The sequence below is a fragment of the Pristiophorus japonicus genome, chromosome 5 (genome assembly GCF_044704955.1).
Source record: "Pristiophorus japonicus isolate sPriJap1 chromosome 5, sPriJap1.hap1, whole genome shotgun sequence".
In the NCBI taxonomy this organism is placed as follows: Eukaryota; Metazoa; Chordata; class Chondrichthyes; family Pristiophoridae; genus Pristiophorus; species Pristiophorus japonicus.
Window position 1 is genome coordinate 167,489,033 of NC_091981.1, and position 14,999 is coordinate 167,504,031.

General features: G+C 46.7%; 1 protein-coding gene across 5 annotated transcripts in view; it reads left to right on the forward strand.

Moving 5' to 3' along the window:
* The window catches only part of tfpi2 (tissue factor pathway inhibitor 2), a 217,740-nt gene that overhangs the window by 161,663 nt on the left and 41,078 nt on the right, over nucleotides 1-14,999 (forward strand). Inside the window, exon 1 of one of the 5 annotated variants that reach the window (XR_011593363.1) lies at nucleotides 7,601-7,791. The exons of the other annotated variants lie outside the window; for them this stretch is intronic. The gene's annotated coding sequence lies outside the window, so the exon portion shown is untranslated. Of the gene's footprint in view, nucleotides 1-7,600; nucleotides 7,792-14,999 lie in introns of those variants that run through there. 5 annotated transcript variants of the gene reach the window in all.

A 14,999-nucleotide genomic window follows, 5' to 3' on the forward strand; every position in this document is an offset into this window, starting at 1 on the left:
CTTGGCTGTGACATCACACTTTGATTTATTTTTACTTCTTTGTTTACCTTATGCCCCTGCACCAGCTAGCTGTTCCTGACTGCTGGGCCCCTTTTATGGGCCTTGCTGCTCCCGACCTGCTCCATTCTGACCTCCGCTGCTCCCGACTGCTGGGCCCCTTTTATGGGCCTCGCTGCTCCCAACCCTGCTCCTCTCCGACGTCCGCTGCTCCCGACTGCTGGGCCCCTTTTATGGGCCTTGCTACTCCCGACCTGCTCTGCTCTGACCTCCGCTGTTCAGGGTCATCAAGGGTTGCCAGGTTAGCAGTGATGCACTAACTGTATAGGGCTCTCTTAACTGGGTCTTTGACTGCCCCGGCATTGATTTTTCTGCTGTACTGCTTCTGCTGCCGTCGCCACTTTGGGACTATATTGATGTTGATAAGGAATTAGGCGGTGGTCCGTTCAGCAGTCGTCAGTTCCTGTCATGGCACAGTTGATGCACACATCCTTGCGATCCCTGGCTCGAATGATGACATAGTCGAGCAGGTGCCAGTGCTTGGAATGAGGGTGTTGCCACGATGCCTTGTACATGTCCCTCTGGTGGCACAAGGTGCTAGTGATGACAAGATCATATTCTCGGCATTTTGTCAGGAGTACGGTACCACTGGAGTTGGTTTTCCCTACCCCCTCTCTGCCAATCACGCCTCCCAATAGGTTTGTGTCCTTACTGACCCTGGCGTTGAAATCGCCGAGGAGGATCAATTTGTTGTCCCTAGGGACGCGGGACAGGGATTGTTTGAGGCTGGTGTAAAATCTGTTATGGATTCAGAATAAATCCATTGTAAGCTTAAACTGTTGTGACCTTGGTCTCTTTATTCAGACTCCAGAGTGGGGAAGCATCTTTTATACCTGCTTGCCCCAGGATGCACAGCTGACCCTTAGGTCTCCCACAGGTGTGCCCCCTAGCGGTAAGTCTTACATTTTGGTGAGGTTTACATACATATATAACATCACTCCCCGCCAAAGTCTCATGTGCAAGTTAAGGCGATCTGATGCTCCGCGTCCCCAGGTCGATCGCCTGGGTTGAAGTCCTGACGTGGTTCATCCTCTTGGTTGACAGTGAGGTCGATTGTGTTAGTGGGTCGCTGGGGGCCAGGTCCTTTCACAGTGGTTCCTCGTTATCTGTAGTTCGCAGTTTGGTCTAGTCCAAATGCTTTATGCGTTAGTCAAGAATGTGGTTTCACAATCAACCGCTCCATTTTCATCACATACTCTCCATTCCCTCCCCCCCCTTGGCTAATGCGGTGCTAGTGGCCCAACTGGGGCCCTGAACATGGTCTACATCACTTATTCTGATGTCGTGTGGAGGGGCCGTGCGATCATGGTACATTCTCTGCATGGTTCTGAGTGATTCTGTCTGGTGACTGCCTAGCACCCAGGATAGCCGGGTCTGTAGGGCGTCTACCAAAACACGCGTGGTGCTTGGCTCACTGATTTGGACTGCCTGCTCTGGGCAATTGTCGCTGACCCTGAGGTCTAGCAAGCCCAGGCTGGCTGCAATGGCCTTAAGACTTTCGGTAGTGGCGAGAGACCTACTGGTCCCTGTGGATCCTGGGCCATAGTATGGGCCGGACCACCAACTGTGTGTAGCTGCCCTGCCTTACTTTGCAATGTTGGGATGGGTCTTTCGTCTCTGCGACGGATAGGTTGCCACATCCCGTTCAGCAGTTCACCGTTTGCAGGTGGTAACGTGGGACCCTGGCTGGTTCAGGTCCTAAACTGGGGGGCCGTTACAGTTCACCCCTCACTTTCTAGCACTTCCACGACCGTGAGTGGGTCTGCAGACTGTGCCGTTTCCACCCCGGTGATGGGCAACGGTAGCCAACTGAGGACATTAGTACCGTTCTCAGTGCCTGGCCCATGGCAGATCATGTTACAGTGCACAGACAGTGTTAGACATTCTCAAAACAATGCATCGATAATGGTGCCTCTGCTCTCCCAAGCTTGTGGGATGAGCAGCTTGTCTGACTCGAGCACATATTGGGACACTCTTTGCTACGTCTCTTTAGTCCCGTGAACACAGGCTGCTGCCTCGGTTAACTTATTGGATACATGTTCAATTGTTTGGGGCTCGCCCGCTACTTTTACTTGCTGCACAACACTCCCAACCCCGTGCGGTAACACATCACTTGCTACGAATACTTTGTTAGATACATATACAACTGGTTGAGGATCGCCCGCTACTTTGGCTTATTGTAAGGTCCCCACGAGCCCATATAATGATACATCATTGGCCGCGAAAGACCGCTCACATGAGTTACATAGTGCAAACAACTTATTGGAACGTAGTGGGTTCCTGGCCTTCTCAGCGGCTGCCCCTTTACCTTTGCCCCCAAACCCAGTTGTCTTCCTTGCTGGGTGACACATTCCTCCGTTCCGTTGCAGCCCATATCCCGTGGTCTGGCCGCTCTCTCGTTCGGTGGTCTGCATGCTCTCTCGTCCCGTGGTCTAGACGCTCTCTCGTCCCATGGTCTGGATGCTCTCTCGTTCCATGGCCTGGACGCACCTTTGTCCCGTGGTCTGGACGTCCTCTCATCCCAAGGTCTGGACGCACCTTCGTCCGTAGTCTGGATGCACTCTCGTCCCGTAGACTGGACGCCCTCTCTGTGTCCGTGTTGCTGACTGTCGCTATCTTTTTCCCGAGGGATTTGCCTCTGGTGTTGGGGAGATGCATTTGGATTGTTTTGGCCAGAGTCCCACACTGTATGGTCGACCTGGAGCCTCTTCCATTGTCGCGAAGAGGACGTCGTCTTTGGGTGGTGGGTACCGCACCTGAACCACTGCTCGGTTGATCTTCACCTCCTCGTGGTCGTGATGAGCGGCATGTGCCTTGGGGATCTGCAAATTAATCTGCCTGGTTCAGCTGAAGGTGGGGGTTTGCTCAGCCTTTGAGATGAGGAGACGTCGTTCGCCGGAGAAGATATGCAGAGGTCTTCCCAGTTCCATTGAATCTTCTCCATCCACTTCCTACCAAGCAGCGTTGGCCCATCACCTGAAACAATCCACAGTGGTAGATGGTGCACTGCTCCTTCATGGGATACTCTTATGTCCGCACTACCAATAACTGGTATCAGCTCCTTGGTGTAGGTGTGCAGCTTTGCCTGAATCGAGATCAGCTTGGGTTGCTGTGCTTCGTCGCCCCACAGCCTCTCGAATGCCTTCTGGCTCATGACTGATTGACTCGCCCCCATGTCTAGTTCCATGGAGACTGGAGTGCCATTAAGTTCAACATTTAACATTATCGGAGGGCTTTTTGTGGTGAAGGTGTGTATCCCATATACTTCCTCTTCATCCTCAGGTTGAGTTGCCTCTCCTGCCCGTTCATCATGATCCTCGCTGGATTGGTTGTCCTCTCCTGACTCTGCCATGTGGTGAGTCAGAGATCGTTTGCACATTCGCTGGAGGTGCCCCATTGTTCCCTAGTCCTTGCTCACGTAGGGCTTGAATCGACATTGATGAGCTCTATGGCTGACCCCGCAGTGCCAACATGGTACTAATTGATATGCATTCATGTCCCATGGCGGACTCTGAGTCACTCTAGGCCTAGGTCTGGCCTCTGCACTTATGTGGGCCCTGCCCTGCACCGTTCTGCCCACTGAAAACATTATTTTATGCACAGTACTTGCCGGTGAGCTTCGATTCTGTGAAGATATCTGTTTCGTGTTGTCGCTCGTGTATATGAAGGCTTGGGCTATCATGATGGCCTTGCTCAGATCGAAGGATTCGGCAGACATCACTTTGCGAAGAATGACCTCGTAGCCAATTCCAAGCATGAAAATGTCCCGCAACATTCCCCCCAAAGATCCTGCAAATTCGCACTGACCCGCAAGGCGTCTTAGGTCAGCGACAAAACTCACCACGTTCTGTCCCTCGGAGCAATGGTGCATGTAAAAGCGATACCTGGGCATCAAGATGCTCTCCTTTGGCTTGAGATGTTCCCTAACCAGTGTACACTGCTCTGTGTAAGACTTGTCCATTGTTTTGACCGGTGCCAGCAAATTTTTGAGGAGGCCATATATTGACGATCCACATACGGTGAGGAGAATCACCCTGCGCTTGATCACCGTCTCAGCCTTGTCCAATTTGTTGGCCACGAAGTATTGGTCGAGGCACTCAACGAAGGCTTCCTAATCATCACCCTCAACAAATCTCTCAAGAATACCAACAGCAACCATTATCGCGTGAAAGTTTGTGATCCGTTACTCGTCGCCAATTTGTTATGTTCAGAATAAATCCACAGGACTGTATTGCAAGCTCAAACTGTTGTGACCTTGGTCTCTTTATTCAGATTCCAGAGTGGAGAAGCAGCATGGTGAATCACCTTTTATACCTGCTTGCCCCAAGGTGCACAGCTGACCCTTAGGTCTCCCACAGGTATGGCCCCTAGTGGCAAGTCTTACATTTTCGTGAGGTTTACATACATTCATAACAAAATCCCTCTTTGCCCTCTTCTGTTGCGTTGAGTGTTGGGGCGTATGCACTGATAACTGCGGCTCACTGGTTCCGGGATGTGGTGAGTCGGAGAATCATGAGATGTTTGTTAATCCCGCAGGGGGAGTCTCTGAGGTGGTCGAACATCTTGTTCTTGATGGTGAAACCAACTCCGTGGAGGCAGCATTCTTCCTCTGGTTTGCCTTTTCAGAAGAACGTGTAACCTCCACCTTGTTCCTTGAGCTGGCCTTCCCCTGCTCACTGGGTCTTGCTTAGGGTGGCGATGATGACATTGAAGCATCTAAGTTCCCAGGCAACTATGGCGGTGCAGTGTTCTGGTCTGTTCTGGATTTGTACATGAGGGTCCTGACATTCCAGGTCCCGAACTTCATTTTGAAGGGTGGAAGATGCCTGTGCGTGAGTTCTTTTAACGTGGGGTGGCCATTGCTCACCAGCTACCACATGGGCTTAGCAGAGCAAGGTCTTGGTCCAGTGGCAAAGGGGTCCAAGATGGCTGATGACCAGGCACTGCTGTATGAGCCTAGTTGCCTACGGTGAGATGCGAGCCTTAAGCTCGGCGCTGCGCAGTGCCACAAAAAAGTTAATGCCGGGGCACTTAAAGACCCGGCTAAGAGAGCCCTATACATCCAGCGCCTCACAGCTAACCTGGCATGCCTCGATGACCCTAAGATGCTGAATGCCCACAGCGCTTGGTCTGCCCTCCAGGCCTCTATAACCAGTACCTGTGAAGAGACACTTGGTTACTCAACCAGAAAACACCAGGACTGGTTTGATGAGAATGATCAGGAGATCCAAGAACTAATAGATCGCAAGCGCAGAGCATTTCTGAGCCTCAAGCATCAACCCAACTCGAGAGCAACATTACAGACGGCTCAAGGCTGAGGTCCAACAAAAAACCCGAGACCTAAAGAACAGGTGGTAGATGGAGAAAGCACAGGAGATAGAACAACTGGTCAACAGCCATGATATGCGAGGATTCTTCATCGTAGTCAAGGCCACCTATGGTCCAAACACCCAAGGCCTCATCCCACTGCTGGCCAAGAATGGGGAAACACTCATCAAGGACACTGAGGCAGTCAGGGCACGCTGGAAGGAGCACTTCGAAGATCTCCTCAATCGAGATTCTGCCTTTGACTCGAGTGTTCTCGACTCCATCCCACAGCATGTGACCAGCCATCACCTCAGTGAAACCCCAACACTGCACAAGTTAGGAAAAGCCATAAAACAGCTCAAGAATAACAAGGCTACGGGAGCAGATGGAATCCCTGCTGAGGCGCTAAAGTATGGCAGAGAGGCGCTGTTGACACGGATACATGACCTCATCCCTCTCATCTGGAGGGAGGAGAGCATGCCGGGAGATCTCAGAGATGCAGTGATCGTGACCAGCTTTAATAAAGGGGACAAGTCCGACTGCGGCAATTACAGAGGAATCTCCCTGCTGTCAGCCACTGGGAAAGTTGTCGCTGGAGTTTTCCTCAACTGTCTTCTCCCTGTGGCCGAGGAGCTCCTCCCGGAGTCACAGGCAGATTTCGTCCCCTATGGGGCACAATGGGCATGATCATTGCAGTGCGATAGCTGCAGGAAAAATGCAGGGAGCAGGGTCAGCCCTTATACATGGCCTTTTTTGACCTTACAAAGGCCTTTGACACTGTCAACTGCAGAGGTATATGGAGCATCCTCCTCCGTTTCAGATGCCCCCAAAAGTTTGTCAACATCCTTCGCCTGCTCTACAACAACATGCAGGCTGTGATTCCTTACCAACGGATCCATTACAGACCCAATCTACGTCTGGATCGGGGTCAAACAGGGCTGCGTCATCGCTCCAACCCTCTTCTCAATCTTCCTCGCTGCCATGCTCCACCTCGCAGTCAACAAGCTCCCCATTGGAGTGGAACTAAACTACAGAACCAGTGGGAAGCTGTTTAACCGACGACGCCTCCAGGCCAGGTCCAAGATCATCCCAACCTCTGTCGTTGAGCTACAGTCCGCGGACGACGCCTGCCTCTGCGCACGTTCTGAGGCTGAACTCCAGGATATAGTCGATGTATTTACTGAGGCATACGAAAGCATGGGCCTTACACTAAACATCTGTAAGACAAAGGTCCTCCACCAGCCTGTCCTCACCGCACAGCATTGCCCCCCAGTCATCAAGATCCACAGCACGGCCCTCGACATACCTCGGAACCTCTTATCACCTAAAGCAGACATTGATGCGGATATTCAGCACCGCCTCCAGTGTGACAGTGCAGCCTTCGGTCGCCTGAGGTAAAGAGTGTTCGAAGACCAAGCTCTCAAATCTACCACCAAGCTCATGGTCTACAGGGCTGTAATAATACCTGCCCTTCTGTATGGCTCAGAGGCATGGACGATGTACAGAAGACACCTCAAGTCGCTGGAGATATATCACCAACGATGTCTCCGCAAGATCCTACAAATCCCCTGGGAGGACAGGCGTACCAACATCAATGTTCTCATCCAGGCTAACATCCCCAGCATTGAAGCACTGACCACACTCGATCAGCTTCGCTGGGCAGGCCACATAGCTCACATGCCAGACACGAGACTCCCAAAGCAAGTGCTCTATGTGGAGCTCCTTCACGGCAAACGAGCCAAAGGTGGGCAGCGGAAATGTTACAAGGACACCCTCAAAGCCTCACTGATAAAGTGCGACATCCCCACTGACACCTGGGAGTCCCTGGCCAAAGACCGCCCTAAGTGGAGAAAGTGCATCAGGGAGGGCGTTGAGCACTTCGAGTGCAGGCAGCGGAAAGAGCGTGCGGAAAACCAGTCCCACCCACCCCTTCCCTCAACCACTGTGTGTCCCACCTGTGACAGACTGTGGGTCTCATATTGGACTGTTCAGCCACCAAAGAACTCATTTCAGGAGTGGAAGCAAGCCTTCCTCGATTCCGAGGGACTGCCTATGATGATGATGTATCAGGGATAATAAATGTTGTGCAAGTTATATAGATCATCGATTGCACTTTATTTTGTATCCAAAAAAGTGACGTCATTGGTTTTCCAGTTGGAGTCACACTGGAGCATCTCAGAGCCGGACTGAGTGCAGTGGCCGGAAAGCCCGCTCTATAAATGTGGCACGACAGAGCTTCAAGTCAAGGAGTGAAGAGTCCGCTCGATTCTGCTGATCCAGTTCCGCCTGAAGTCCCGAGTCACAGCGAAGGATCGACAGCGGAATCAACGCAAGTCACTGGGTCTAACAAAATGATGGAGCTGACGCTTTTCACCATGATCTGCGGCATCTTCCTGGTGGCCCCACTGTCTGGCACGCCGCTGAAAGGTAACAGGTTTAAAATAATCCAGTGCGCTGAAGTTGAGTTTTTTTCTTTAATTTATTTTCCTCAATAGCAATGATAAGAACATTTGTAACGTTACTGGAAACATTGTGACAAGGACCCAAAGTGACAAGTTTCAGAAGGTAAGTAACTGAATCTCAGCGGGGTGGTCAAGTTTATGACAGACTCCTGTGTTAACAGCAAAGATCTGCTGCTGGAGGGCTCGAATTTATCGTCAGCTTTGCTGGTAAAGCTCCAGAAATGAAACGTGGAGTGTTCTTTAGTGCTTATTTATAACAACAAAATGGTGAGACTTTATTTCTGTTTCATAGAACAATATGAGGATATCAAAGGACAGGCAGAATTAGTGAAGTTCAGCACCAGCACAGTTCTGCAAATCCGTTAAATTTACTCAGGATATTAGAGAAGGTTAAAGGCGGAAGAAAGTCAATGAACATTGTCCTTGAACTCAGAGAAGAGATCATCTGAAGTATGCCTCAGAATCTGCTTAATCAGAGGTTGTGTTTGAGGCACAGTTTGGGCTAATTCTATTGGAATGAGTTCACACTTGGAGAAGATTTCCTGTTTGCTATCTGTAGTTTCTTCTATTGTGGTTAAAGTTTTCCTGCTTTTTCTTCACACTCCTGCTGGAATGATTTCCCCCATATCCTTTTTTTCTGTTTTTCACCCTGGAAGTGTGTTGTTCAACAGTGTGTATTAAGTTTCCTGTATTGGAGGCACTTTTCCCAGTGTAAATGCAGCTTTAAACAGTCATAAACAATTGTGTTTATAAACACAAGTCATACACAAATACAGTCATAAACAACACAGCATGTGTAATACAGCTAGTTTTAGCACCTAACAGTGCTGATGTGATGAAGCATGGCATTGATGGCTTTCCTATTCTGATGTCTGCAGGACTTGTAGTTACAAATCCCTGACCTACAAGGCAGAGACTCCAGATGAACAATTTTGGATATTCGCTGCAGCTTGACTCCAGAAGCTGTAGCATCAATGCTGATTCTAGCTCAAACTGGATGTTGGCTTTGGATGTGAGTCAGAATAGAAACCTTTCAACTCCATTCTGTACTTGGTATTTTTTATTATACTGGGACAGTATTGCATTAGTCTGGGACAAATCTAGAGGATGATTAATACATCTAAATTTAAATTAATTTTGTTATGTTAAAATGTTTATAACTATTGTGTATCCCTTTCCAAACAACTTGATTAAACATAACATATAAGTGATGCTCATAATACTCAATTTTGTAGTGTAAACATTTCTAAGCATCCTAACTGTAGAGTCAGTTCATGTATTTTAAGCAGTCACCCCTGTACATATTTCAGCCCTGTGTAATTAAAGCAAAGTGCCAGTTAAGTATTGCACAACCCACAATATATGATGCAACGGGTGGAGTACTTGTCTGATACTTCCTATCCTCAAAACTATTTTGTTTTGACTGTCCAGAGCAATCTGCAGTGGAGGTGATAATGGCCCAGATATTGCTGTCAATGTAATGCTACTTGCTGTTTTTATGAGTAAATGGTACAGTAACTTCAGAGCAGGAGCAGATGCATGGTTAAACTCAGAAATCCAAAAGTTGCTGTCCAAGTTGCGAATCTACACTGTTAGCTTTGTGAAAACAACATCTCGTTGCCTGCCTCACCATTGAATGGAGTCAAGTTGCTGCATTTGTGTGGTAGATATGAACTAACTCCGCCACAGAAAGTTAAGTCAAGTAATTTCAAATCTAAGTTCCCTTTTAACAACGTGATAACTGTTAATTACTGCCAGTCAACCTCTCTGGCACTGAAAATTAACTATTACAAGTGTAGAGTTTCATTCCTTCAGATTTTAATTGTAGTAGGAGATTTTAAAAATGTAAAAATTAATTTTTTTAAGAAACTTTTCCTTTCTGTCTCTTTTTTTCTCCCTCTCTTAATTCCTTCCCTCTTTCTGTACACGATATGATATTGGATTCACCCACTCTATTTTACACTTTGTTCTCAGTCCTTGTGCTGTTAATTTTACAATCCTTGAACCTGATGGGTTAACGAGATACATAGTTACTTGCTCTGTTTACTCAGGTTCCAGATGCAGCACATCTTTCAGTCTTTAGAATGCTTCCTTGAGCTCATTTCTATTGGGAGCAGTGGCAGTAATGAGCCATGGGTTAAAACAGCGAGAACTAATGGTATATTTTGTTGCACTCTATTCTGTAATTTCACATTATGCTTCTCCAATTAAAAAATAACAAGCAATGGTTTACAATGTAGAATTTTTATTAAGTGGTAAAATGCAGGAATGTGTTGCGTATTGTTTAACATATTTGCTTTGCTGATGCTGTGTCTGGCTAGATCAGCGATTTATTTCAGTCTAAAAAGCAATGTATGCCTCAAGATTGTGAAACCATAATGTGCACTGGATAATGAAAGATTGTAGCAGTGCTAGGCACTGCACTATAGTCTACAGAATGTTACTGTACCATCAGACTTCCATTTCTTTGGTAGTGTCAGTGAAGTTGGCACAATTAGAGCTGCTTTGGATTAAACAGTTCTGTACTGGCATTTTTGTGCTGCATTAAAAACATAAACCGAGCACAACAAGCCTAATATAAGAGGATTGCATAAATTCTGTGCTGAATGAGAAATTTGTAACAAATCAATTACTTCATTAATGCTGGATTGCATTTAAAACACACACACAAGGAATACAGAGTCATTTAATTTACCAAAATGAGTATTAGATGCCCTGTTATAGAAAGAATGGCTTGCATTTATATGGTATCTTTCACAACCTCAGGACATCCCAAAGTACTTTACTGCCATTAAGTACTTTTGAAGTGCAGCCAATTTATCCACAAACACCAATGAGATCATGACCATATAATCTGTAAAATATAATCTGATGTTGGATGAGTGATAAATATTAACCAGATACTGGTGAGAACTTCAATGCTGTTCCTCGAATAAAGCAATGGGTTCTTTTATGGCCACCTGACAGGACAGACAGGGCCTTAATTTAATGTTTCATCCGAAACACGGCACCTCCAACAGTGCAGCGCTCCCTCAGTACTGCACTGGAGTGTTAGCCGAGATTTTATGCTAAGGTCTCGGGAATGGAACTTGAACACACAACCTTTGACTCAGGTGAGAGTGCGATCACTGAGCCACAGCTGACACCTGTTTACACTAGATCTACAAGTTCATATTTGTTTCATTTTTGCAGTTCAAATAGTCCAATGATCCCATTACGCAGCTATTTTGTTATGGTCACTCAGATGTAAAAGGTTCAAGTGCTTAACTTTAAAGCTGAGTGGGGTTACAAAGGCAGATTTGTGTCTAGATTGTGTAAATGACAGATGTAACATTCTGCCATTTTCTGGGGTGAGGTGAGGATGTGGAGGCATTTCGACACGAGGATGAGGATTTTGAATTCAATTTATTTTGGAACGGGGAGCCAGTGGAGACTGGCAAAGACAGAGGTGACAGCACTGAACAGGTGTGGGTGGCAAGAGTTTTGGGTGAGTTGTTATTTATATAGCATGGAGTGTGGGAGGGCGGTGAGGAAAGCATTGGAGAAATGGAACCTGGAAGTAGAAAATGTATGGATACATTTGTGAATAGATTTCCCATAGTTGGAGCTACTTGGTTTCAGCAGTATGTTTCTACTTTCAACAGTAACAGAATAAATAAAGCACAACATTTTGAACTTCAGAAGGCCATTATGACCCACAGAGTCGCATTATAATGAGGTCTCCCTGTGATTTTTAGTCAGACCTGCCTGATTCAGTTCATGTCTCAGCAAAATGTATCAAATTACCTACCAGAAATATCTTTTGATTTTTAGTATAAAAGGACATAAGGATGAATAGAGTATTGCTAGCCTTCATAGTGCTAATCTTTTACTAATAGTTTGTTTAATACTTATCCAATCAGAACAAATGTGCAGCAAAGTCCCTTTTGGATTCTGCCATGGCCGCAGAAAATCTCCTGTTTAGCTGTGTCTCTGATTTCTGAAGAGTTCTTATTTGTCTGGATTCTCTGCTCTGTCTTTGTAAAGTGGATTATATTGATGTTCATTATACTTACTACAAGTTAGAAGATGTTTTAATAATGCATCATTATTTTATTTATGAATCACTGTTGAAGTGGAAATGTGACTTGTTGCTTAAAGCCTTATGAATAGAGAAATTATTCCATTCGCAATCAATGTTGTGTGATTATGGTAAACCATCACAGAGCATTTGACTTTGATGTACCTAACACCTTTTAAGGCAGGTTGTTTTAGTACACGCTCCCTTTCACACTTCAGCATCAAAAGCAATTTTCATATCATGCTCCAGTTATTCTGTCACAACAGGTTGCCGAACTGTTTAGTTTTACCCAGCATTGTTTCGCCAGCTTGTCCCTCAAGTCCATGACCATATTTGTGTTGTGAGACTCACATGGAAGTCAGAACTTCCTTCAATTGAACATTGGAAAGACCACAGCTATCTTATTTAGCTTCTACAACTCTTGCCATAGGCTCCATCCATCCTGCTCCGAGCTACTATTTCAAAGCCCATATCATTCATCCCAAGATCACTTGCTTCCACCTCCACAGCCTTTGTCTGCTTTTACCTAAAGCCTTCTGCTGCTGAAACCCTTATCCACACTTTTGTTATCTGTAGACTTGATTTCTGCAATGCTTCTCATGTTCTACCTTTCACAAACTCTAACTTGCCCAGATCAGTGCTGCATGTAGTCAGTTTTTCACTAAGGTCTTTTCACCCATCACCACCATCCTTGCTGACTTCCAATTTATTGAATTGAATTGGAAATCTTTGCCCTTTTTTGCAAATCAATTCATGGCCTAGCCTCACCCTAACTCGGCAACCTCCTCCAGCCTAAGAGTCTAGTCCACACCCTTCAATTCTCTGATTCTAGTCTGTCTGTCTCTGGCCTACTCTGGTAACTCCCTCCATAAACCTCTTTGCCTTGCTTCCGCTTTCTCCACCATTTAAAACCTCTTCAGAATTTATTTTATTGACCATACTTTTGACCATCTCTCCTAACTTTTTCATTTCTGCTTGGCAGCATAAAAGGTTACTGCACAAGATAAAAGTTCACAGGATTGGGGATTATGGGCCCAAGTTTCCACACGAAAAAAAACGGGCGCCCCTCCGAGCTGGGCGCCCGTTTTTCGCGCCTAAAATGGCGCCTAAAAAAAAACGCACTATTCTCGAGCGCCCTGCAGCTCCTTGTCTGCCTGGCGCGGCATGCAGGGGGACGGAGCCTACACTCGCGCGATTTTGTAAGTGGGAGGGGGCGGGTACTATTTAAATTCGTTTTTTTCTTGCCGGCAATGCTGCGCGTGCGCGTTGGAGCGTTCGCGCACGCGCAGTGTGAAGGAAACATTGGCACTCGGCCATTTTTGTAGTTCTTTGTTGCTGTTTAATTTTTGAACATTTTTTTAATAAAAGCACATTGCCATCAGCACATCAGCACTGAGGCTTCTTGCAGCAGTGAGAAAGCCTCAGAAAGTTGAGGCAGCCGTTTCCCTCCCCACCCCCGCCCGCCGTCGGGAACGCACTGAACGGCTCTCCCCCCCTCCTGCCCCCGCGGGAATGCACTGAATGGCTCTCCCCCCCCCTCCCGCCCCGGCGGGAACGCACTGAATGGTTCTCCCCTGCCCCCGCGGGAACGCACTGAACGGCTCTCCCCCCCCCTCCCGCCCCCGCGGGAACGCACTGAACGGCTCTCCCCCCCCCCGCCCCAGTGGGAACGCACTGAATGGCTCTCCCCCCCCTCCCGCCCCGGCGGGAATGCACGGAACGGCTCCCACCCCCACGGGAACGAACGATGGCTGAAGCACTTTCACACAGGTAAGAAGATGGTTTATTTAATCTTTTCTTTGTTTATAAATGTTTATTCAGGTTGGATTTATTTGTATAATATTTGTAGAAGTATAAATAAGAATTTATTGTAGAATTTAATGACTTCCCTCCCCCCCCTCCCCCTCCACCTCGTTCTGGACGCCTAATTTGTAACCTGCGCCTGATTTTTTAATGTGTAGAACAGGTTTTTTCAGTTCTACAAAAATCTTCACTTGCTCCATTCTACTTCAGTTTGGAGTACGTTTTCACTGTGGAAACTTTGAAATCAGGTGTCAGTGGCCGGACACGCCCCCTTTTGAAGAAAAAATTCTGTTCCAAAGTAGAACTGTTCTACCTCACTAGAACTGCAGAAAAAAAAATGTGGAAAATTGTGATTTCTAAGATAGTTCGTTCTCCACCAGTTGCTCCTAAAAATCAGGCGCAAATCATGTGGAAACTTGGGGCCTATATATTAGCATTGATGGAGGATTGGCTAACAAACAGAGAACAGAGAATCGGGTTAAATGGTTCATTCTCCAGTAACTAGTGGGATCCGCAGGGATCAGTGCTGGGATCCCAACTACTTACAATCTATATTGATGACTTAGAAGAAAGGACTGAATGTAAGGTAGCCGAGTTTGCTGATAATACAAAGACGGGAGGAAAAGCGATGTGTGAGGAGGACACAAAAAATCTGCAAAAGAACATAGACAGGCTAAGTGAGTGGGCAAACATTTGGCAGATGGAGTACAATGTTGGAAGGTGTGAGGTCATGCACTTTGGCAGAAAAAAATCAAAGAGCAAGTTATTATTTAAATGGAGAAAGATTGCAAAGTGCCACAGTACAGCGAGACATGGGGATACTTGTGCATGAAACACAAAAGGATAGGATGCAGGTACAGCAAGTGATCAGGAAGGCCAATGGAATCTTGGCCTTTATTGCAAAGGGGATGGAGTATAAAAACAGGGAAGTCTAGCTACAGCTATACAAGGTTTTGGTGAGGCCACACCAGGATTACTGCGTACAGTTTTGGTTTCCATATTTACAAAAGGATATACTTGCTTTGGAGGCAGTTCAGTGAAGGTTCACTAGGTTGATTCCGGGGATGAGGGGGTTATCTTATGAGGAAAGGTTGTGTAGGTTGAGCCTCTACTCATTGGTGTTCAGAAGAATAAGAGGTGATCTTATTGAAATGTATAAGATTATGAGGGGGTTTGACAAAATGGGTGCAGGGAGAATGTTTCCACTGATAGAGGAGACTAGAACTAGAGGGCATGATCTTAGAATAAGGGGCCGTCCACTTAAAACTGAGATGAGGAGTAATGTATTCTCTCAGAGGGTTGTAAATCTG